This window comes from Homarus americanus, unplaced genomic scaffold (genome assembly GCF_018991925.1).
Source record: "Homarus americanus isolate GMGI-L3 unplaced genomic scaffold, GMGI_Hamer_2.0 scaffold52512, whole genome shotgun sequence".
Lineage (NCBI taxonomy): Eukaryota > Metazoa > Arthropoda > Malacostraca > Decapoda > Nephropidae > Homarus > Homarus americanus.
The window spans coordinates 2,851,172-2,878,077 of NW_024735442.1; the positions used below are offsets into that span (position 1 = coordinate 2,851,172).

A 26,906-nucleotide genomic window follows, 5' to 3' on the forward strand; every position below is an offset into this window, starting at 1 on the left:
AGCCCCTAACCTAGCTTAACCTAAAATTATTAAAATGGACTTCGTCTGAAACTATAAAAAATGGGGGCTTTTGCCCTATTTTTTACTCTCAATATTTTTTTCCTACTTTGCACTTTACTTGAGGGGGTTTTGCCCAATGGGGTTTTGTCCTGCGGGGGTTTTGTCCCGACCCCAATATCTTTACAGATATTTTCTATGAGATACAACGGTAAAACAAGGAAATCTATGGGCAGATCCACAAGTGACCCTGTCTCTGATCCATCCCTATCCTCCTATTCTTGTCTCATTTTGTTCCGATTGAAACGAAACTAAAAAATTTAGGTGACCGAGACGTGTGGTGTCTGTCAGCCTTTCTCCAGTTCCTCAAACCCCAAAGTATTGTCCTAAATTTGGGATTTTGACTCGTGCAATTTTGCAGCACAACGTAAAAAATTATGAATAAATTCGTTACATTCATTAACATCGTTGATTTTTACATTACAGAAGTTGTTGTTAGGCAGAGGTGTATTAAACACAGCTTAAGTTTATGGATCAAGGTAAACCAAGTCATGTTGGTATTCGTATGACAATAGTCTAGCACGGTAATTATATACTCAATTTGATTTTTTCAGTCATTTGCTACAATAAGTTGAGACTAAGTAATCACTCCTTTCAACTTGAAATTTAGGAGACACTCTTAACACTTCATCACAACATGTAGTATCAATCAAGTATGTTATCAGTATCAAAATATCTTATCAATCTATGAGTATCAATATCTTATCCTTATTAACGAGGGTCCTGACTTGACGGATACAGCCACGACGTCTCAAACTGGTACACATGGACGCACTGGTTGATGAATTAATATAATACAGTAACAATGATATAACAGATCCTTTACTCTCCCAAAACTTTTTACTATTCCCGTGTATTATCAAGCGGTTTGGTTTAGTCCTTGAATAATAACTTAAAACACTCCATGCCACCGGTTCTAATCGTCTCTATCGTTAAAAAACAAATTTGCTCCCGCTTCAACACTACGACGCTTCTGTGGGTGTCCGTACTGTTTGTTACGTGTCCCCTGATTATATTACTACTTGTGAAGATAAATATTGATAAACAGGACGAATTATCAAGAGTGTCAGGACAAAATTCAAGTTTGTCGACATAACGCACTACCACAATATCATGTGCAGTCGCTCAAAAAAAAATTATCTATACAAAACTGTGTTAGATAATCAGTGCCGGATTTAGACCTGTGGAGGCCCATGGGCAGCCTCTTTGTGGAGGCCCCCCCCCCCCTCATTATAACTACCCAAGAGGGTGGGGTGGCGAGTGAAGTCAGCCTAAACATCTGGGAGTTCCGGGGGGCGCTGTAAGCCCCCCGGGGAAATTTTGAAATTTGAACACTTCTTTGGAGAATTTTGAAGCCATATGCAGTTATATTGAGGAAATTAGAACATTGAGAAATTTTTAATTAACTGTATATTTATTGATAGTGTACAAATTCCCAACACACACACGCACACAATAGTGAGACATGACTGGAGTCATTCATGTGGTTTCAAGGAGTAGCTAGCCTAATTTCTATCACGCTTCTTGCTGAACATAGTTTTACGTGATGGAATAGATAAACATGAATTTTAAAGAATGAAAATAAAAATCATCCAAATGATTAAACAAATAAATAAAATACTGTAATATGTGGAGGCCCCCAGATTGTGGAGGCCCCTGGGCAGCTGCCCACTTTGCCCACTCCTGAATCCGGCCCTGTAGATAATATCATAACGCGACGGACGAAGGATATTGACAACCAGACCGAGAAAACAGGAGTCACAGTGTTCATTCTGAAATTTATCGACCCAGTAACGATAATTTTTTTTAAGGACTGAACAGTACACCTTGCAATAGCCACGTTACAAGTTTAAGTTTTTTTTTTTTTTTAAGAATTAACCACTGAAGTATGATATAAAAAATAATTACAATTTACATGGTTATAATGATTCTGTAAAATACGTATGACTCAGCATTTAGTTGTACCCTGTGACCTTGACTCCGCTCCCTCAAAACAATAATCCTTATAATTATCTATAATAAGTTTTGATCAGTAATAGTAATGTAAATTTCTGGCGGGAGAAAAACAGCTACTGACCACTGCTCTCTCTTTAGAAGTATTTCCTGTCACAAACAATTCCATAATTTCGGTAAGGTAAGGTAAGCTAAGGTAGGGTAAGCTAAGGTAAGGTTAGGTTCGGCTTTTATGGGCTCACAGACATCTAAGCTTCTCCATTACCTTCACTAGATACACTTGGTCTTGTCCACCTTTATGAACACATTAGTAAAGTAAATAATTTCATTAACCAACGTGTAATCGGCCTTTCTCACCAACTTCGTTTTAAGATCATCTCAAAATTTTACAGGAAATAAGTAAGTAAATGAGTTCAGTTATCGAAATAATTTAATATCATCCCAGCTGTTTTCTTCGTAGCAGATTATTCATTATACACCCCCATGTTCCCCCGATGGAGAACATTGTAAGCGCTAGACACACACACACACACTAAGTACCCAGAGAAAAGCAGACATTATGTAAACAAGCGGTTGATGGCGTCTGCACAATGGCATAAATTCATCACATTTTCGTAGTACTGAAGACCCTACAAGAAACACTGAAATGGCTAGCTAGTGTTCACCAACCTGACGTATCGTGCTGAATTTACTGGCCATCAACGCCTGGGGTCCGCAGGCCTACAATAAAACACCTTACAACACGTCACATCAAGGTAATAAATTTAGTCGAGTTTTATGTTTGAAATGGGTCGTTGTTGATACAGTACACGAAAAATATATAACAAACATAACCATAGGTATAGAATCAACTTCAACTTACTTCTCTACGGCTGAGAACAGGTGACGTAATTATATCTGCTCATGAAATAAACACTTTACTTTTATTTCTGTATAATTGGAGTATTTTCGTGTCACAAAACACCCACAATACTGTTCAGGTAATAGCTGGTAGAGTAAGCAACGGGTAGAATGATTCAGAGTTGCTACTCCGGGAGCACAGTTTTGTCGGGAAGTCGCTGGTCCGTGGACTAACCGATAGCAGTGGTCAACGCAGAATGGAGCGAGGGGACAGATAGCAGCTGATGTGAAGTAGTAAGTAATCACAATTATCACACCATTTACGTAACTTGTCACTCACTAATAATAATCCGTGAGCCAAACCCTTGAATTGAACTTTCTTCACGGTCACGAGGTTATCAGGACGTGACCGTGTCCTGGATATTATTATTTCAAATAGAACTCATTGGCCAATAAGGGAATTATGTCTGGTAAAGGTGTAGATAACGGCTACCACCAGAAGGAATTGTCCGAATTGGTTGACTTTTTGTCTACACAAATATCATGATATTAAACACAAAAATGGAAACGACAATACAGAGAACCTGACTTAACATACCCATAGGTTGGGTTTGTTGGGTCAGGTTCTATGCATTATCGTGTTAATTTATGTGTTAAACAACTTACCTTGATATTGAAGTTGATATACAGCAGCAACGGCGAAGAGGAATTCGTGGCAGCGTTCACCATCATTTACAGGAAACGTCTCTTGAAGAGGGATTCAGCGAAGTAAACAACAAAAATGGCGCCGGGAGGAGAATTGTGACGAGGGATACTGTAGAGTAAAAAAAATCATAATATAACGTTGTCGTTTCTTTTAATATACTTAAAATCATCAAAACAATAATTACAGCAAAAAATAAAGAAAACAAACAACTTCTGGTGGTAGCCGCTATCTTATGTCTAATACACCTGTGACACTCAAATTTTCAGCATTACATTCACTTAACGATGCAGTTTCCAGGATTTACTTTATTTAACCTAATTTAAGGCACCCAAGAAGAAAAAGGAAAATGGTAATCGTAAGTTATTACGTATTTCATTTTATATTCGTTATCATTTCTCTTTTGTTTGGCTCGAGGAAACACCTGCCGAACATAACACAGAGGGAGACTTCCTTCCTGGGTGTGCTTACCTATTACAGTAGTTTGAGTCATAATCCAAGAAAACAAACCCACGGAATTGAGTTACGTATAATAGTCATGCTAATCTTGAGCCTCACTTAAACATTATTATATGACTTATGTTAAGGTAGGTTAAGTAAGGTTAGTTTCATTCATTTTAAACGATAAATTCTAAAATGTAGCAACATCTGATACTTCGGAAGTTCCTAGTCTCGCCGAATGTCAACAAAGGTGTTAGTGATATTACGTCCATTAAGTACAGTATAAGATAACCCTCCCTCATCTTATTACTGAAGCAACTAGCCTTCTGAGTACTACGAGAGGCTTATTAAAGTGTGATTATGCCCGTTCACTGACCAGATGGTGTAGGAGGGTAGTGTAGATCACTAACGCCGCGTCCTGGCCATAACAGGGGGGGTAACACTGAGTACTTCATGTTGATTTAGTGTGTGGCTCATCTGGTTCACGTATCCAGGGAAGAATTAACTATATAGCACTGGAGTGGTAGCTTTCAGGGGCCGTCGAGTGCTCCGTTTCGACTACTCACAGGACACAAGGTGGCAAGGACTAACGTGTCTGCCCTAGGCTCACAACTCATAAACAACTCAGTTTCGTACTTCGAAGCTGAACGCTAGGTCGCACTGACTGCACATGCGCAAATTTCCAAACTGTCAACGTGAGTATCTGCATTGTGTCTGTATGTTTTCTATGCATTATCACAGTTGGACGGTGAGTTAAAATTTGACAGGGAGGTGTGAGTGGTCTAACCAAAGGATGGTCGTGCACTATCCCACGTCACTCCACCTGGGTAACTCAACTAGCTCTATATATAGTTGTAAATTATCAAATACCTCAGGTTATAGAAAATGTTAACACGATAAATTTGAGGAGTGAAAATACTGAAGAGCGAATTTTAGAAACAAAACTGTTTCTCTGTAGTTTGCTTTGAATTGTGAAAATCTTAAGAGAATAATTTAGTCAAGATGTCTCATAATAAAATGGGACTCATAATTTAATCCTATATTTGTTTTTCTTGTATGATAGATAGTGTTTTATGGACCACTTACGGCAGAATAAAGTTGATTCGTATAATGGTATTGAATTAGAGATATTTACATTTAGGAAGAGAGCGGGTAAACACTGGTTCGGAAATACAATTACAGATGGGGAACAAGTTACGTCAACAAATAACAACAAGAACGCAATTTCATATTAAACGTTGAGCGATGCAGTAATGGGTGTGCAGCTTCCTCGCAGCGTTTTCAGTAACCTTAAGAAACACTGCGACTTGGTCTTCAATCTATGCTGTATATAATTCCTCAGCATTATGTAAGAATGTGTAGCTCCGTCAGCAATCAGAGTCCTCCTTATTTCTTCCCTTCTAATTTCCCTCAATTTGTCTTCTACAGATGAATAAACGTGATGACTTACCTCCCCTTGCCTTGTCTTATCACTCTATATCACTTTCCACTATCCACAATGATTGTTTACTGAACTTATCTCTTCCTCCTTCACTTGTTCCAGCTCCCGGCCCCCAAGAAGAGGGAAGTACACATGGCTACATACCCTAACCCCGGAGCTAACTGTAACACACGACTTGCCATAAGAGATCAGTGGTCGTCATCAGTGTTGTGAGTCAGAAAATAAAGATCATTGTGCTGTTCTAGTGTGTGTAATCAGTCCTTGCGTAATTTATCTTTAGTGGAGGTTAAGACGAAGTTATTATCTTTGACTCCTACCTAAACAAACCTTCCTAACCTCACATATATGTGGGATTGTCAACTACAGCCAGCATTTATTCCGACTGTAGGACGCAACTCAATGCACCGGTAAAGGTTGGAAGGTTTGCTAGGACACCAGTCAGTGTAGTGGCTGATACAGAATATATTCAGTACACTGCATCGCTGGATCTCTAAGGTTAGTATGGAACCGGTGGTGTTGCATGCAGTTCTACAGCTGTTGCACCATAAGTGAGCCTTCCTCATTAGACATTGGTTTGTGCTGTTCACTCTCAGGTTTTCTTGAGTGCAAACCAAATAATAATAATAATAATAATATTATTATTATTATTATTATTATTATTATTATTATTATTATTATTATTAATAAAAATAAATGATTATCACCACTGAACAGATAATATTAAAACCTTGTCTAGAAACACATTTTTGAACACTACATTGGGCATAAAACGAAAACAACCAAACAGTTTTCTGTATATAACCCCAGAAGAGGCCAACAGCAAATGTGTATATGTGGTAAAGACGACAAGATCACCAGTATTTTTTTTTGTCATTAGAAAAAAACAACAACTTAGTCTTCATCATCTCATTGACCAACACTGTCCCTCTCTGGCACAGTCTATCTCTATCATCCACACTCTTCTGTAACTATACACACCTATCATCCGTCATATACCTTCCTCGTGACTGTATATAATCTTCAGAGGCTTTCAACATCTGACCTTCCGTAAGTCAACCACACGACCAACCTTCTCTTATATCATCTTTATTCAACTTATCATTCAAGCTGATTCACTCAAATTCTTTAATAATTTTTTTTGTATCCCACATTTAGAGATATTTATTGCAAGTGTCCAGTTAGTTTAGGTTAGGTTAGGTAAGGAGTCCAGTTAGTGTTATTAGTCCAAGTGTAGTTTACGTGGTCGATATTCACTAAATATTATAATTATATTTAGGCTGAGTTATTTTAGTTAAGTTATCTACAACTGATCGCCCCTATATACAGCAAATCAAAATTTCTAACATAAGATAATAGTACTGTAATTATCGTAATAACATATTTATTTCTTAAAACTTATGGTAATAATAATAATAATAATAATAATAATAATAATAATAATAATAATTAACGGTTTATTAAAAGAACTTGGCAGCCAGAAGGTGATACAAATAAGATAAATAATAACTAGATGGGAAAAAGCTCAAACTACAGTTCATTTCAACATAGTGACAGTGCAAGGAGTAGTGTTTACTGGGAGTGAATACACTGGTTTATTACAAGTTATTGATAATTTTTACAATGGTTGGGACTGGGCTGTTCTTATAGCGATCAATACGTGCTCGTATGGGCTGGATGCGGTTGTGGTGTCGAACAGCAATTCTCGGGCTAGGGATCTCAGGTGGTAGTAGGAGACGGTGTCGAAGATGGTGTAGAAGCTTCTTACCAAATTTGCAGACGAGGTCGTGGTGATGGTCAGTGAGAGTCGAAAGGGTCAGTGTGTTGAGTGCTTCTTGATATGTGTGTGTGTGTGTGTGTGTGTGTGTGTGTGTGTGTGTGTGTGTGTGTTTGATTCAGTTTTACTTTCACTTCTTAGTAACAACGTTGATATTATTTTATCCTCGAAAATTTGAGTTGATTTGTATGAGAGAAGAGTGATGTAGATGAATATGATCCAGACCATAAATGAACAAAAGTGAACATAAGTGAACAAAGTGAACATGAACAGTATTGTGTTGTTCTAACCTCTAAGACATTTGAAGATAGCAGAGGGCGTCTCATAGTAAATAAATTTGCCATATTATGCATTTATTCCCATTGGTCTATAACAATAATCACCAAAAGATGCAAGAGTGTCCGTCGCGTTTTTAACCCCTTGAGTACGATGACTTAATCCCTTGAGTACGATGACTTAATCCCTTGAGTACGATGACTTAATCCCTTGAGTACGATGACTTAATCCCTTGAGTACGATGACCTTTAACCCCCTCCACCCAGTGATGAGTTACTCTCTCTTGTACGAGTTTTTGTCCGTTCCTCTTTCCTTTCCATTAACTTCTTTCCGGGTAATAAGCGCTCTGTTTTGCTTCTTACTTAATACACGTCAATTATGTAGAAGGAAAAAGAAAATGTATATAATGACCGTTTTTGACCTTCGACTATAAACTGTATAATGAATCATGTATATTGGTTCGTAGTTTTACTCTAACTTATCATATCTGGCAAAAAAATGGGTAGTAGCTTACGAAAGGCATAAACATACCCAAACTGCCCCTAAAATGACTCCGTGCCCTGGGCATCTTGTGTCCTAAGTTCGGCCCTTCGTCAGAGTAGAAAGGGTACAACGACAGACAACCAAACTCATCCCTACTGTAGTTTGAAAATAAACCAAACAAGGATAGGCTGCTGGCGTGAACCTGTGTTTTATGACCGGAAAAGGTGCTTTCATGTTCGTAGGCAAGCGTTTCTTCGTGGCTTCACAGACGTGGGAAAAAATCGACGTGTTGCAAAATTTGTCGGGTTCCGTAGTCATCAGCACTTCCTTGAACGTATTTATAAACATGGATGTGTTCTGGAATGACACTCCCACCATGACGCCCATTTTTAATTTATCTAATAAGGATGTAGAAATCAGTGTTGACACTAGTCATCATCCTGAGCTCCAACTCACAACAACGTCACAGGGACTGAAATATACACACGTTATCTGTTGTGTGGGACGCCTTGAGGATGGTACATCAGTGATATGATAATTCTTGAAAGCGTTGAGTAAAATTTATAAAACATTTGTTTATCTAAAACATAGACATGAGGTGGCCTTCCTGTCTACCCTATCCTTTATTCAGCTACGTGTTCATAACGCAGTACCTTGCGGTTTTGTAGTTAATTGCCGGAATTTGAGAAATTTAGGAACTGTAAATATACGAGAATTAAACGTAATCACTTACTTGAGCTTTTGCACTGCAGAAAATTATACTGGAGCAGTCTAGTCTAATGGTATTAAAATCGATATCATACAATAAATTTTATTTCTATGAACAGGTTAAGTTCATCGTCTGTTTATATACTGTATTTATAATATACATTCCGTGTCTATTTGTCTTCCTGTAAGATTCTAATGAATTTGTGCAGCTTTGAAGATAGAGCTGAAATTGGGCAGTGAGGTGCCGGTGGCCTAGGGTATGATCGTGCACTGTCTCGTGTCTCGTGTCACCTCACCACACTATTGGTAGGTGATCCACGGTGTTCAGACTTGGCAGGATCGATTTTTTGTTTCATTAATAACCCAGGAGAAGCGAGATAACTCAGTTTATATTTTTATTATACAGACAGTGTAGAGTTTTGTGGTGTGCACTCTACCGCCACGGGCTTCCAGTGCTGTTTTTGATACAGGAGCTCTGACATTGAACACAGAAAATCAGCCTGAAATATTCCATAGACACAGAGACACGCAGATAACGTGAACCATTTGTTAATTTTGTGTCAAATTTAACCCCAACTGCCACTTATTTGATGGTATCAGCTGAAGGTATAAAGATGCTTAGTCTCCCTTGCTGTGGTGTTATAATGTTATTACTGCGTGTGTGTGTGTGTTGGTACAGGTCTATGTTGAGTCAAATGAATATAAAAGCAAACATACATGGATACACTTTAATACAGTTTAGTGAGGCACAGCAGACATCACACCCCATAAACAGTAACTCAGTTTGATCGACACAAAACGTTCAGAGTTTTGCATACTAAATCATTGATCAATGATCGTCATTGAAAAGGAGAGAAATATATCTAGAAATACGTCGTTTCGTTTTGGAAATAACAAAAGAGACATCAGCTTAATATTAACCAAAGAATCTGCTGATTGTTTATAATAAAATTATTTCAAAATGTCGTGGCAGCATAAAACAATAAAATACCAACTGTTGGGGGAGATCACAAGAACATGACGTCGTTTTGGTGGCAAAAATATCACAACGGACACTGGAAACTGTTTTAAAAGATAATCAACGTTTTTGACACCGTAATAAATCGAACTGCATTATGTATCATTATTCAGCACAGTCAACCAACAAAATAAACAATAAAATGTGACAGATTTTCCAAATGTCTTTTTCAGATTCCAGTAATTTGTCCAGTTCGAAAGGAGAATTCTCACGCCACGGAAGGAGGAAAGTTTTCTTAAATATGCATTTCGTTAAATAATTCTGTCCAAGTATCTATGAATGGAAACTTTTCTTTTTAACATTACCAGCGTTAACCCGATAACCCCTTCCCGTCGCTTTCTTTCCGCGTGTGGCCGCCCTCAGCTTCCCTCTCCACTTCTATATACCCCCTCCTGCATACACAGCTCACTGTAATACTCTTATTTGCCATCAGAAGTAAAGCCACTTTTATATTTCATTAACTATCAATATCAGTATCTGCCCTTGGATACAACCAGATACCAGATATCACCAGTACTCGTGACAACAACATGGGCAGGGGTCATTAAAGACTCCTGGTATGATGATGAATTGATTTTTTTAATATATGGACTAAAGAAATATCAGATGGGCAGGAAAAATATTACTACAGTACTGAAGTTATATCAAGTCTATACTGCAGTCATTATCATCAGTATTGTTCACCCTTTTATTTATTATTATTATTTTTTTCGTTATGAAACACTGAGAGGTAGAGATCAAAGGCAAAAAAAAAATCCTCCGTTCATTGCTATTTGTTCCTCGTCCTCAACAAGATATCCATATCCTTCACCTCTATTGCTTCCTGTACGTCTGTCACACATCACCTGTATGCCCAAAAACCCTCCGTCATCATGCTCACTGGTTACACACACATACACTTATATACTGCTCCCAGGCTCATTATTTCCGTCACTTTCAATGAGCTTTTTCTTCTTGTATCCAGACTCCCTGTTTAAGCTTTATACCGTGTTGTTGTTTCTATGCTGTTCCCCTGTACTGTCCATTCTCGATTTTAACTCTTTTGGTGTATATAGTTTTTCTTTTCATATATATTCTCGATGCAACAGGTAATTGACTTCTAATATTAAGGGTAACCCAATTTTCTTACACATTTGATTTACTTTTGGATTTATAATTATGTTTGATTTTTTTAATGCAGTATGGTCGCCAAGCAGCTTTTACCCATAAGAATTTCTCCCTTTGATTTATTTTATTACGAATGTTTGATTTACTAAACTGTGTACACTTTTTTTGAGACACCCTGTATATGTAGCATTCGTATTATCGTCTTAATTTAAAAGTTATACCTACAATTATATGTGATATTTATGACATGCAATTTTCTCCACGTCAGATGGCAGCAGCCCTAGTGCATGCATCGCAAGTCACTGGTGAGGGAGCCAAGGTAGACAGGATGCGGGAAACGGGCGAGACAGAGACGGACATTGCCAGCCAGACGGAGTTTAGTCCACCTACATGGGGATTACTCGACGGTAGACGGAGAGATCAGTGTCGAGTAAACATCACAGTAGCAGACTTCCTATTGCGACACTACAAGAAGACGAGCAGATCATAGACTTTGGACGTGACCGGCCAATGACGTTAGCAACACAGCAAACGTGTGATCTGTAGTTTCTCTTCTGGCCTCTGACGACGCTTGCCAGATAACAATGTCCACTGATAAGTATCTGGAAACTTCATCCATATATTCTTAAGTTTGTTCCATTGGCTATAGTCAACTTGTTCCACTCTACAAACTCTTATCATCGCGGTCATCCTCCGCTCACACAACAAACGTTCTTCTCCCTGAGTGCTGAAATAATAGAACTCGTGGGTACGTTACAGCCAGATGCAATGGGAGTATAGAATCCAGCACTATAAGAACATAAGAAAATAAGGAGTCTGCAATAGGCCGGTTGGCCTGTGCATAGCAGCTCCTGTCGAGAGTTACTACCACTCTCTATCATCCATGAATCTACCTAGCCTCCTTTTGAAACTTTCCAGCGTTCCAGCACTTACTACAAAGTTGCTAAGGCCCTCAAATTATAATGTAGTTCTCGTAGTAGTGTACTCGTTTATAATATACACAATTGCTATATGATCGCACGTGTTGTGGCAGCGAGTGAACCTAAGTTCCTATGTAAGATCTTGTACTTTCAGTTAGTGTTTATAATTCTTGGTTTAACTTCGTCAAGTTCAGTTGCTTTACTCCTTTGTTTTTATAATACTTAACCCACAATTGATTGAAAATAACTATAACTGAAAGCTAAATAACAGTAGACGATTTTATCTACTATGAATAATTATTACATTTTCGCCCCCCAGGCCCCGATGTGGGTCAGTGACCTGTGCCCGAGTGGGCTAATCCCCGTTAAAAAAAAAACACAATAATTTATCATGATTCATGGCACTAAGAGAAACTCATATTACCGGTGTTAATTATTAACATGCACTCCCTCCATCTCATCCACAGCTTTACACTTCTGATTTCGGAAACTGTATCCCGGTATGATGTCACGCCGAAGCTCAACACCACATAAGGTACAGTATAGGTGTGCGGCCTGAGACCTTAAGGCTTAAACTATCATTGTAAATTATTTTACAGAAATAAACTGATAAGGAAATTCAGTTGAAAATAGAAATCTTAAGTTCAGATATAATGTTTATATTATAATAACTGGTGTGGGCTGCACTTGGGTGGTGGGCGCCACAGACGACTGAGAGAAGGGGTGTTATCGTTCATATCAGCTGAGAACAGTGGCCAGCCAGCACTGGGGCATACCAGAGCTGGGGTCTCAGTGGTGGTGTGGCTACTTGGGTAACAGTTAGCTGAGGGGATTAACTAGGTTAGTAGATCACACACACACGTGTCGACGTAGCTGCACCCGTGCGTGTCCCCGTTTACGGCAATTCTCCATTACAGACGAGATGTCAACAAACACAACTAGACTTCACGTGAGCGAGGTGTTAACTCGTGGGGGTTTTGTCTCCTTTAGTTGTAACTTTAACCTTTGGCCACATAATTGCAAAATTACAGCAGTTCCAGGGGTTGTCATGGTGAATGTTGAGTACAAGACAAATGTGAACAGCATACCTATTCCTGTTGTCAAGTTATGCAGTGGTTTTAATTAACGCGTTTTTTAATTACATTCAGACTACACTGACTAACCTCTCTCACACGACCCCGTCAACATGGGTAATAAAGCTATTCCAAACATTCGTATGTGGAAATATCAAAGGAAATCTACATGTACCTGAAGAACTCTCGTTTCCTTGGAAAATAATGGTAAATTACAGACTTCGTTACTTCATCCTTGCATGCAACAAGTAATACTTTCGTGGAAGCAATAACTTTTCCATATATTTCAGCCATTTAGATCTGTGTGGTGTATTCCTGTGTTGTTGGTCGTGATGAAAAATGATTTTCCATTGAACGACCATGAGACAGCGTTTACTTGGCGGGTACAATAACCGGCTCCAGACAGTGACGCTTTTTTTTGTTTTAAGCTGAGAATCAGACCTGTTCTTTGAAACAATTTGTCTTGTTATCAATAGCGATAATGTTAAGCTGAACTTCTTGTGCATCATGAACTGAGAAGACAAGTTTGTTCTTTCATTTTGTTTTATTAATTCATACACAACACAGACACAAGTGCAGGTACTAAGATTCCAAACGATACTCAAACACGATTCACGGTTAATGTACACAAAGGCGGAAGAAATGGTGCAGGTTAGTTCGAATTTTGCAGAAGCGTCACCAGGCCACTACATCACCTACAGTCACCTGGCCACTACATCACCTACAGTCACCAGGGAACTACATCACCAACAGTCACCTGGCCACTACATCACCTACAGTCACCAGGGAACTACATCACCTACAGTCACCTGGCCACTACATCACCTACAGTCACCAGGGAACTACATCACCAACAGTCACCTGGCCACTACATCACCCAGTCACCTCACCAGTCACCTCCACTACATCACCAACAGTCACCAGGAACTACATCACCTACAGTCACCTGGCCACTACATCACCAACAGCCACCAGGGAACTACATCACCCACAGTCAGTCACCAGGGAACTACATCACCCACAGTCACCTGGCCACCACATCACCAACAGTCACCAGGCCACTACATCACCTGTCACCACCACATCACCCACAGTCACCTGGAACTACATCACCACAGTCACACTACATCACCACACAGTCACCAGGCCACCACATCACCTGCAGTCACCTGGCCACCATCACAACAGTCACCAGGCCACCACATCACCCACAGTCACCTACACATCACCCACAGTCACCTGGCCACTACATCACCCATGGCCACCACATCACCACAGTCACCAGGCCACCACATCACCTACAGTCACCTGGCCACTACATCACCCACAGTCACCAGGAACTCACCATCACCTACAGTCACCAGGCCACTACATCACCCACAGTCACCAGGCCACTACATCACCTACAGTCACCTGGCCACTACATCACCTACAGTCACCAGGCCACTACATCACCTACAGTCACCTGGCCACTACATCACCTACAGTCACCTGAACCACGACACAACCCACCACTAACACACCACCACCTGTCCAGTACGTCACCCATTGTCACCTATAATCACCTGGATATTATTTAACCCAAGGTCATCTCGACATCTCCAGGTATACATACAACACGAACCTCTTCAGTAATGACAGTGTAGCTCCGACACGACTGATACACTTCACTCAGGACTCCTACCACCACCTTCTTGGAACTTCTCACACAACCAACGTCACAGATGACCCTGAATCTCATTTCATTTTCTGCGAATTCTTCCGGTTAATATGCCGTTAGTTTATTGTTATTTGACGGCGCAAAGAAAACAGACACGTGACTGAATGAGGGTCGTTTGATGTCCCAGTGATAAGAAAAAGTCACACGATAACCTGCAGGATCAGATTGCACGGTTTGTTTACGTCGTCTGGTCTTGTGTGTTAGGTTACCAAGAGGGAGGATCACAGCAACAAGGAGAGACTTGGCTACATGGAAGGACAGCGATAGAGATATAGAGAGAGAGCACCGGAGAGGAGGATATCAGCAATTAGGAGGATTCAACTGATGCGGGGCAGACAGCTAGAGGGAGATGATAACAGCTGTAGGAATACGGGAGCTGCAGGTAGGAGGAGACAAGGAGACAGCTAAGAGGAAGAACACGACAACAGAAAAGGAGACTGAGATACCGAGCTAGCGGGGGAAATGAAAATCTCAGGGTAGGAAGACGTGTCATAACCTCCCTCCCTCTCCCACGCTTCGTTTTCTCCTACACTTTACACCTTGTACACTTTACGTAATAGCTCGACACTTGACACCAATCCACACACGAGGACACTACATATGGATAATGGTTTTCAGTTATTGAATTTAAAGTCCGTTATGGGGGACTTCACTCATTGACGTCTTCAGAATCTGGCGAGTTACGTTCACACAGCTATGCCAGGGAAAGCGTCACTCTACACGCTAAAAGACGAACAAAAGAAACATATGTAATTCATATTATAAATTACATTAGATTAGGTTATTTATATCCAGGTATGTATAAAACTAAATAGTATTCGTTAAATCAAGGACAGTTCTTGCTGGTTCAGTTTTATGTCTCCTTGTACTAATCTTTTCTTCGTCTTGTTTTCGCCTGTCAAATTTGTTATAACTCTTTTATATATTTTGTTTTATGATTTAGCAATGCATTTAAACACTGTGGGCACCTGGTCTGGCTGATGAGGAGAGTTGTAGCATTTTTCACCTTTGTTTGATTTTATTCTGCAGGTGCACTAGATCCGTAAATGGTAGGATAATAACTTGTACACCCACTAAAAATTTATTCGGCACCCGTGTCATATTGTATCACGCCGTAAGGGTGTTGAATAATTTTTAGTGGGTGTACAAGTTATTATCCTACTGTTTCTCTGTGTAAAAACGAGTTAAGCTGATGGACAGGCAGAGGCAGCACGAGAGACAGTCATGCAGTATCACATTTTTACACCGTCACCTTCAACCTTCGTGTAGTAACCCAGATTCTGAAAACGTTGTCTGGTGGTTAATTTTTGGGTAGGTGTTATGGTTATAAAGTGATGATGCATATTGTCCTGTTTTTGGTGCAGAACCTACAGTAGTGTCTGGATTAATTCTGGAGTATAATTAAGAGTAGCTAATGTGTTTTGGGTGTAGGCATTCATTGTTTGTACTCACATAATATGACCTTTTTTCTTGATGCAGTGGCCTTGAATCTGGTAATATTGTTCAATATATTTTCCAAAGTTGAAACTACATTCTGGAGGCTAGTCATTTTTAAGCGTAAATACTGACTCTCTGAGGCAAGTGTGGGTGAAATTGAAGAAAATTTAAGCTGCTAAATTGTCAGTTTGAATGATTTTGTTAAAAAATATATTTTTTCTTTATTATTTTGTAATTCCATCAGGTCCAGTAACTATAATGCATTTTTAAAAGTAAGTATAAAATATAATGTAAAAAATGTTCCCGCGAGGCGCCACTCATTATAAACAAAGATCCATCATGGCGGCTGAGGTATGATGCACGTGTTCCATAATGGGAATAATGAACCAACCAATCATAACAAACCTTACAGAACCTAACCTGACGGGTTTAATATGTATTTAACTACATTCAACAAGGTAGGTTATGTTGGGTTTGGACGACTCGTATCGTCTGATATCATTATTGATTTAGTTTATATTCATATATCAAAATTTAGGCAATAAAAGCGTAGTTCAGCCGTACAAATTACAATCAATATTACTTGGGTAGTTTACTCTGGGTATATATAATGACCCCAGGGAGATGAAGTTCCCGGCTTGGGGTCATTGGATCAGAGGTCAGGTCATTGTTGTGCATCTGACTGAGTGAGAGGGGGTGAATTTCACGAGTATTTTTATACTTAAAGAAATGAACTCGGTTATTGTGATGTTAGTGGCTGTTGGGAGTGCTGGTTCACAAGCGTCAAGCTGACAAGGATGGCTTCTCTGTATGAATATAAAGACAATTTATGAACTTAAGAAGAACTGGGTTGGTGGTGTGTGTGTGTGTGTGTGTGTGTGTGTGTGTGTGTGTGTGTGTGTCAAGCTGAGTGGGTTGTCGCACTGTTGATTAAGTTTGTCACAAGTCACGCTGGAATGGTTCCTTGTGTTTACAACTACTACTACTACACTACTACTACTACTACTACTACTACTACTGCTGCTGCTGCTGCTGCGCCTGCTGCTATAATTATACTATCGATACGACGACTACTACTACTACTATACCTATACTATTAATACTACTACCTGGTAATAATAATAATAATAATAATAATAATAATAATAATGATAATAATACAGATATAATATACGAAGGAAGGTGTTAAAGACTGACAATAATAGTTAATACGCAAGTAAAATAAATAAATATGATAATCAGTGTTAATAAATATTATCTCAACTCCCTCCCTTTCCTCCTTCCCCAGGTGTGTGTGTGTGTGTGTTGTTATAAACGTACGTGTATCAGCGTGTACGGGCAACGTGTGTGATTGTAAAATTGTTTCGTGGTTTTGTAAAAGGTAACTACAGAACGCCACTGCTCTCAGCGAGTCTACCTCTTATCCTGCATTTGTACCACTGAATCACTTAATGGTGCCTGGTAGTGAGTCCATGTTATGTTGTATTGGTAACACTAGAACCACTATTTTGTTGTGTTGGTACCACTGAGTCCCTACTGTATTGGTATCGTTGAATCACTATTTTGTTGTATTGGTATCGCATGAGTCAGTGTTATGGGGCCCAAGGTACCTGGTAGAGGAGGCGGCCTGTCACCTCCCTGACCTTCTCCAAGTCACGTTGTTCTTTTTGCGTTAGTTTTTATCAAGAGGCCAGAGACGGTTCAGCAAGTAGCCTAGGAGGACTATGATGCCACACTGTTGAGAGTGTTGTGAGGAGTGTGTTTTATGGTGTGGAATGATGATGATACTACTACTACTACTACTACTACTACGTCTACTTTTAATAATAATAATAAAAGTTTTTAGTCTTTTATGAATGGTGTATCAGTAACCAATATTGGAAGTAAAATACACTCTTCCTTTCTTCACGTTTACTTTCATTCTTTCTCTGTCATTCACTTTCATTCACTCACTCCCGTCGTTATAAGCTGTATTCTGATTCTATATTTCTTTTCCACAAGGCTGTAAATATCACACTCGCCTAGCATTAACCAGCAACAGAGAACACATCCCTCCTTCCCCACAAATACAAACAAACTCAACAGTGCTAAAGAAAAATCGTAAAAAATTTCAACTTTAAAAAAAAAAACACACACACGGCACTGAGAGAAATTTTCTAAACAGGTATTTTTTGTGTGTGATGTTATTGATAATATTGTTGGCGATAAACTCAAAAGTATTTACATTCGTTTGTCGGAGAAAAAGTATCAAGTATGAATTGTATTTTCCTGTTTACGTCACCAAACAGCAACCCAAAAAATCCTTGTTTATCTCTCACTGTATATATTAAGTCTGTATATTATTGTGTTAGATATTTCAACACGATAAATTGGACACTTTTTCCCTGATGCCAAGTCCATGTCTGAATATATAATGTATTTACCGATTTTTCCAGCAACCAGGAAAATTAAGAAAATAACCGAAAATGTGACTTTGATATATGTAAGAATTCGGTGAGAAATACGGAAAAGTGGGAATTATAATTTTAATACGGAAAAGTGGGAATTATAATTTTAATACGGAAAAGTGGGAATTATAATTTTAATACGGAAAAGTGGGAATCATAATTTTAATACGGAAAAGTGGGAATCATAATTTTAATACGGAAAAGTGGGAATTATAATTTTAATAAGGAAAAGTGGGAATTATAATTTTAATACGGAAAAGTGGGAATTATAATTTTAATACGGAAAAGTGGGAATTATAATTTTAATACGGAAAAGTGGGAATCATAATTTTATCTTAACGTGTATTAGGGAGGGTAATTATCTTGTTTATGGAGCTCAAAATACCACTTCCAAAATGACTGTAGAGTTACGATTCTCAACCTTAAAATGATGGGAAAAAATCATCTCACTGTCAGGGGTATTGGAGACCTTTTCAAATCCTTCAGTTACCTAAAAATAAAAATCGAGAACAAAACAAAACAAACAAAAAACGGAGGGAGGAAGGTTATTTCACCTGATTAAACACCCTAAAGCTAACCCAACTTAACCTAACCGAACCCAACTTAACCTAACCGAACCCAACTTAACCAAACCGAACCCAACTTAACCAAACCGAACCCAACTTAACCAATAACCTTCTGTGACCCTCCGATAACGTTAAGGTGTTTTAATTATCAGATGAAATAAGCTGGGGTTTAATCTTCAGGTGATACCATGTTCTAATCTTAACACTCTGTTTATTGTATTAGATTTGTTATGAAAAAATTGCAAGTGGTTGTCAATATTTTTTAAATACATTTAGGTCAGCATCGGATTATGGTAATGTAGGTCAAGTGTTCTGAGGGAATTTACGTCTGAAAAACTGTTGTAAAATAAATATTTATTATTAGGAAAGTTGTATAAAAAGGAAAAACAAATATTTGGTGTATTCACGGTGTTCAAGAACCCCGGCCCCCAAATTTAACAGAAAACACCGGAGCTGCTGCTTGAAGCTAACTCCGGTGAATTCAAGTTTAATAGTACAGTAGGGTATGCTATAACGAACGGATCCTACTACGAATATTCCTATAACGAACGGTTTTACAGTGGGGTATGCTATAACGAACGTAATTGGTTCCAGAACATCGTTCGTTATAGGATTAATCCGTTCCAGGCCCCCAAATACAACCACTTAACACTGAAAAAATTCTGTGGAAAATGTAAAAAATACGGTACTTTATCTTACCTTAGTGTTATTCAGCTTGCAGGTACCCCTAAACACTGGCACATCACTATCACTTCCACTGGGAGTCTTGGCTTTAAGGTCCTCAAACAATTGTTTAGCCTTCTCACAAATTATAGCTTCACTAATGTTACCACCTGCCATTTCTTTCTCCTTTATCCACACTAAGAGTAAATTTTCTATCTCTTCAATCACATTACACCTTGCTTTGCTAAGTCTAAAGATTCCCTTAGCCACTTGCACAGTTTTTAACTCCTCTTTATTCTTCAAAATCGTACATATAGTCGATTTAGCCATCCCATACATCACTAAGTTTCGCAATGCTTCTTCCATTCTCACGTTTCTTTATAATTTCTTAATTAGTTTCAAGGGTTATTAGCTTTCTCACTCGCTTTGGACGACTCATTGTTACAATTGTATACATGTATAACAAAATAGTTATACAAATAACGTGACTTTCCACATCAAAAGACGAAATTTCAACAATAACAGTGGTGCACTGGCGACACAATGAGACAAAGATGGCGCCTGACGCTCTTGTTGTGGTCGCGGTACAACAATATTCATGCGCCAGGTGAAGTAGTCCCGTATTCATCCGCGTTCGTTGTAGGAGTTTCGTTCGTTATAGCTGGGGTATGCTATAACGAACGGATCCTACTACGAATATTCCTATAACGAACGGTTTTACCTATAAAATTGAGAATGCTATAACGAACGAAACTCCAACAACGAACGCGGATGAATACGGGACTACTTCACCTGGCGCATGAATATTGTTGTACCGCGACCACAACAAGAGCGTCAGGCGCCATCTTTGTCTCATTGTGTCGCCAGTGCACCACTGTTATTGTTGAAATTTCGTCTTTTGATGTGGAAAGTCACGTTATTTGTATAACTATTTTGTTATACATGTATACAATTGTAACAATGAGTCGTCCAAAGCGAGTGAGAAAGCTAATAACCCTTGAAACTAATTAAGAAATTATAAAGAAACGTGAGAATGGAAGAAGCATTGCGAAACTTAGTGATGTATGGGATGGCTAAATCGACTATATGTACGATTTTGAAGAATAAAGAGGAGTTAAAAACTGTGCAAGTGGCTAAGGGAATCTTTAGACTTAGCAAAGCAAGGTGTAATGTGATTGAAGAGATAGAAAATTTACTCTTAGTGTGGATAAAGGAGAAAGAAATGGCAGGTGGTAACATTAGTGAAGCTATAATTTGTGAGAAGGCTAAACAATTGTTTGAGGACCTTAAAGCCAAGACTCCCAGTGGAAGTGATAGTGATGTGCCAGTGTTTAGGGGTACCTGCAAGCTGAATAACACTAAGGTAAGATAAAGTACCGTATTTTTTACATTTTCCACAGAATTTTTTCAGTGTTAAGTGGTTGTATTTGGGGGCCTGGAACGGATTAATCCTATAACGAACGAGGTTCTGGAACCAATTACGTTCGTTATAGCATACCCCACTGTAGTAGTTGTGGTAGTGTTTATCAACTATGTTACGCAGATGTGCTTTAAGGTAGATAATTCTCAGTTACATATTACTGTCGTTTCGTATAGTTCTGATTGTTCCTTATCTCATTGCCTTGTCCTGCTGTCCCGGAAAAGTGTGTCGGGACACATAATTGTTCTGTAATTCAGTGGCACTGATAAGTTATCTTGGTAAAGCAATAAATCACCTAAGTTTACCAATGTAATCACCCCTGATTATGACAGTTGCTTTGGTCAGCCAACCACAACCCGGTAACGCCCAAGGATAAATACTGTTTTTAGTCCTGGTAACGCCTGCACTTGTTGCCACGTCAATTAACTCACACGGGGGACAACTATAACATTATGTGCATCTAGCTCTCACCCAGGTTCAAAATGGATACAACTTTACAACTTGGGAAACTCATCATGTTGACTATATGTTGACTCTATGTTTCTTAGTTTCTTATGTTTTTGTATTGAAAGCTTTTGTCAATCAAGTGACCCACTCCCCGATTTCACCATATGTAACTTATCATCTAGGTTCATTGTATATTTTCAGCCTTCGGGCTGCCATGTTATCTTAATAAACCGTTAATTATTATTATTATTATTATTATTATTATTATTATTATTATGTACTGAAGGTAATCTTGGGAGTGTTATATCCACACTGTTCCTCACGGGTCACCACACTCCTGAGATGAACTTGCTCCACTAAACATCTCACATCAAAGACACCTTAAAGCAGCGACCGACTCATTATAACGGCCGTCAAACTCCAGTGACGTGACTGACCACTGAGATTTCGCTAATTATCGGTCGATGAGCGAAATTTTTACTATAGTATTGTTTATAAAAATATGTGTTGCTTTCGGTGTTGAAACACCTTCTTATACTGAACTTATAGCGTACAAAACCTTATAACGTTTTATGTGGTAGATAAACACACCTTACCGTTATCTTATTAATAGACAGCATATAAACATTTTCTAGAGTGAGTCAGGGAGCACTGACCAGTTGCTTTCTTAACATCCAACACACTCTCTTTTATTCTTCTCAAGTTCATGTTGACACACAGTTCTGGTTAACTTCCGTTAACCTGTACGTGACCAGAAGGATTCTACGGCAGGTTCACCGGACACTAAGCCAGGGCTGTACGTTCCTCCCCACCTTTCATATTTGACAGTCAGTGAAAGACTCTGGTGTGAGTGTTTGACAGTGGGGAGGGAGAGTTTGCTGCTGGTACGTGCTTACCCGGCCCTCCTCCCTGGCGTCCAGGTCACACTCTCCATATGGCGCCTTAAACGATTCGATTGTTCTTTAAAAAGTTTTTGTGAACGTTTATCATTTATATCAAGTTGCAGTATTATCTGAGGTATGTTGTTCCACGGGGAAGGGGTGAAGAGAGGAGGTCAGGGTGGAAGGAGGGAGAGGGATGGTCAAGATAATTGATGATACCCTCGCCTGACGCTGTTGTCGATAAGTCACGGATGGTCACTCTCGCATCACCCGCTGTTTATTGTCATGGCAGACATCCGGGTCGTCTTGCTGTAACCAGACTCTTCGTTATCTTACCCTACCCCTTGACAGTCCGTTAATCCCACCTGCACAACCCTTACCCCCCTCTAAGAGCCCCGAGTATTTTTTCTTCATCCTCTGCTGGATTTCTCTACTTTATTTTATTAATTACATTTGTTTTCCTTACCATTATTTACCGGTTAAAGCCATGGAAGTATCTTAGACAGCTGTATGTGTTTGTTCAGTATCGCAGGCATCCATGTTCATATTCTTAAGCATTTACCAACGATAATTGTTATAGAGCTGAAAATCTGTCAACCATAGAGCTGCTCTGAATAAGGTTAGTGAACTATGGCGACCCTAATGACTGCTTGAAATTACATAGTTGGATACGCTTTGTCAGTCTTATTGGTGCTCACTATCGGGATACTCAGGTACAGTACGCATTACTCATGGAAAAGATAGTATAAACATGTGTAGTTTGGCGCTGATACGCCAATGGTATCGCCGTGTCCCTAAACAATAAGGCCTTCTCAAGGTCACGTGTCATTTATACAGATTACGTTGCTTGCTACTCTTGTTACTTAATGACCAAGATTAAACTTATCAGTGCCTGTGTTCGGTACAGATAGCTTTGTTTTGACAGAGGCGGCCACACGCAATACCTACTGGACGTTCAGTTACTTGGGTTTCCTCCACGATTTTTATCAGATACACTTTAAAAAAAATTCCAGGTCTATATTTAATTTTCAAACGTACAGTACCTTTGTGTGTGTGTGTGTGTGTGTGTGTGTGTGTGTGTGTGTGTGTGTGTGTGTGTGTGTGTGTCTTCAAGAGTTTCTTTTTGGTCTCTATATCACTCATTATAACCAAACAATGCCAGCCACAATGTGTCAAGGTAAATCCATAATAAGAACTGATACAATGAAACAATTACCATTATCTTCCCATTCATATCATAGAAGACTAAAAAAGCAAAAAAAAAAAATAAACCGGTTTCCTTTTCAAAACAAATATCTTCCTGCCATGGAAATAAATCAACACAGTACCACGGCTTACAGTGAGAGGTGCTGTGTGTACTAAATAAACTAACATGACCATCAAGACTCACTTCCAAGTATTTCAAATATATAAATAAAAATAAAATAAAATCGTTGGTTATTTTTTCTTCGAAGGTTTCTCAAATCGTTTAAGGTCTGTGGTAACCCCGATGAAGCGCTGGATCTACTCACTGTGGGAATCCTGGTTTAGTAAAGAGAATGTAAAGGTTTATTGTCTTGTACTAGGGATGAGGTGAGGGGTGAGTCACAGCTATTGACCATCATAAGGAGTAACTTGAACTTTAATATCAAACAACACCTGAGTAATCTACTGGTATTTGTGTATAATACGTTTCCTAATCTTCAGGTGATCCTAAAAGGTATCACCTGAAGATTAGGCACACCAGCCTATTTCACATGGTAGCCAACCACCCTAACGTTAACCTAATCCACAGGTAGCGTCAAGTCTAATAAATTAAAGTATCTAATCTTCAGGTAATCCTAATTTTTTCAGGTTTATTACAAAATAGTACAGACTGGAATTCCATGTCCATCTCTAAGGTGTAGTTGACGCCAAAAATTGTTTCTTTACTTCAGCGAGCCACACCCCACAGTGTTGTTGTACCGCTCCGTCAGTGCCTCACCTAATATAACATGTCTTCATATTCCTTCACATCTACTAGGGTGAGCTCGTCGTTCACGTTATCATGTGAGTTCTGTTTATATTGTGTTGTTTACAGTATACTTTCTTTGGGGGGCAGGAGGTTGAGGTTCACTGAATTAAAAAAAAACAATATTGCAAGTATGTTATCTTTGACGCACGCGCGCACACACACAGGGGTTGACCTCAACTATTTTTTCTCAAGAAATCTTAAATACTTACACTGGTTACAATTTAACTCAAGATTGTTGTCATGGTTGTAATAAAAGGGACGCCCACCGCTCACAATAACCGCCCACACCCACGAAAGCCAGCCGTTATGAGGGGAACTATAGAAAGTTGACCTGTGGAATCTTGTGTGTTAACAAGTGCATGTCAAGGGACAATTGCCCCAATTCGTCACCATTCGTTACCCTCTTAAGGGGCACCAGATGCTCTGCTGCCAGTGCCACGGAGATGCATCCGCCCGTAGAGAGAGAGAGAGAGAGATTACACAGTGTTGGACAAGCAAAGTGAACTAAACTTATAATGAAAGAAACAGCAATATTTTCCATTTCCTTCCTTTATTTCCAATGTCCTTCCTTTAGCGGTACAATAACAACCCATCAACAAGGTCTGGTAAGGTCAGGTCAGGTAAGGTAAGGTAGCTTTAAACATACTTCATCATGACACTAAGACATTTATATTACATGTTTATTTCAGAGTTAAATATAAAGGTTGTATTAAACTCAAGTATAAAACCAAGGTCTAAAGACATATAACATTCCTATAAACAGTCAGCAACGTAACAGCTCAGCCGGTCTTGGAAAGATAACGTCTAATAACACTTGATAACAGTATGATATATCAGGTTAGATAAGAGATAAATATTGTGTGTTAAAGGGGTAACATCTAATTAGAATCGGATATAATCACCAGTTAGGTAACAGTCTCACCCATCTCAAGCCATTTGGTGGTTCATTAACTGTTTGAACTGCACCACATCTTTTTAAGCTGTATTTATCACTTTTCTAAACATTTCTCCTGACTGGTTAAAATAAATTACACCTTGCTACACCCCTGGCCCGTTCACACTGCGGGTTCCTTACTTTATCCCCCACCCCCACCCCTTGCCTAAACCGTATAGATTTCTTACTATTTACGAGTCCATCATGAAAACAAAAGTTGGTCATCTTTCTCTTGTTGCTTATCTGTTTATCTTTCAGTATTTGTGTATATAAAAAGTTAAATCAGTATTAGTTGACTATTTGACGAGGGCAGCTCAGTCTTCTCTCAGAAACATTTAAGTAATTCTCTTTTGCTTATTCAGTGTATGTAAGTGAGTGAGGCAGAGAAGGAGGTAGAGGGTGAGTGGAAGTAGGGAGAAAGTGAAAGGAGATGAAGAGGAAGACAGAGAAAGGGAAGAGGGAGGGATGAAAACCGAGAGAAGGGAGAAGAATGGAAGGATAGGGAGAGGTTCAAACTGAGGATTAACTACGAGGAAGTCAAGTAACCTCGATCGGGTGACTTCCTAAATTCAGGATGGTAGATAAATCATCGACATTCCTCTGGTTAACAAAAAAAAAAACAACCGAAGGAACAGTGAGAAAAAAAAATTGTGTGGAAGATGTTTTAAATTCAGAAAACAAATTTGAACCACCGAAAGTACACTAAATTAAAGGACAAGTTATCATCTCCCACCAGAAACACCAGTAAAAGTTATCTAAGTTTATCGCATTGTACATCAATCCTGGTGGAAAAAATCATCAGCCTCATGGTAGACGTTTTACTCGTCGATTATTCCTCCACAACAAGAGACATGAAGTAGAGTAGCACATGGGGGAAAACAGCTTCTTCCTGTCAGTGTTCCACCTCACAGAAGAGTATAAGTACTGTTCTCTTGCTTGGCTATCGGGTCTCTCCTTATCTCTTTCTGTAGCACAGGAGGGATGGTATAGGCCCACCAACATCAGGGAGAGCAACACTACATACAAGCAAGCAGTCTAAGCTAGAGTCAACCGTATTATTATGCACTAAACACAATATAAATAGAATCCACAGAAACTTCATTACAACACAATTCTCACGAGGTCAAGTCAAGAGCTGTGTTATATGTTGGATTAAAGTGAGACGTTTAGATTCAAGGGAGGAGACGGTCTGAAGGGAACCACACATAATCACTCCATAGTGGTACTGTATCTAAACACAATATTCTCATAATAGACAAAAAATGCCGTGATTACCTTAAAATATCTCTTGTGTGTGTGTACGAGAGAGAGAGAGAGAGAGAGAGAGAGAGAGAGAGAGAGACTCCTAATTTCTTATCATCTTCAAACTTCACCTCTTTAAAATAAACACTTCAATATTTATGGTAAAGGTCTTATGGGCCAGAGAGACATACATTAAGTTTCCAAGACATACAGTAAATATTTATCCTATGTCTTGTGTTAGTGTTGACGTCCCCACCCCCCCCCCCAGGGATATCTCAGGATAATGTGTCTGTTTTAGAGTGAACCACAACCTGACAGATGACAGTCAACACCAGCCAAATTATCCACACAATTGGTACATT

At 39.1% G+C, this 26,906-nt stretch overlaps 1 protein-coding gene across 5 annotated transcripts in view; it reads right to left on the bottom strand.

Moving 5' to 3' along the window:
• The window catches only part of LOC121870996 (major facilitator superfamily domain-containing protein 12-like), an 82,615-nt gene that overhangs the window by 29,891 nt on the left and 25,818 nt on the right, over window positions 1-26,906 (bottom strand). For 2 of the 5 annotated variants that reach the window (XM_042373011.1, XM_042373013.1), the window contains exon 3: window positions 3,517-3,664. The exons of 2 other annotated variants lie outside the window; for them this stretch is intronic. The gene's annotated coding sequence lies outside the window, so the exon portion shown is untranslated. Of the gene's footprint in view, window positions 1-2,872; window positions 3,115-3,516; window positions 3,665-26,906 lie in introns of those variants that run through there. One more of the 5 variants, XM_042373012.1, reaches the window with a different exon arrangement.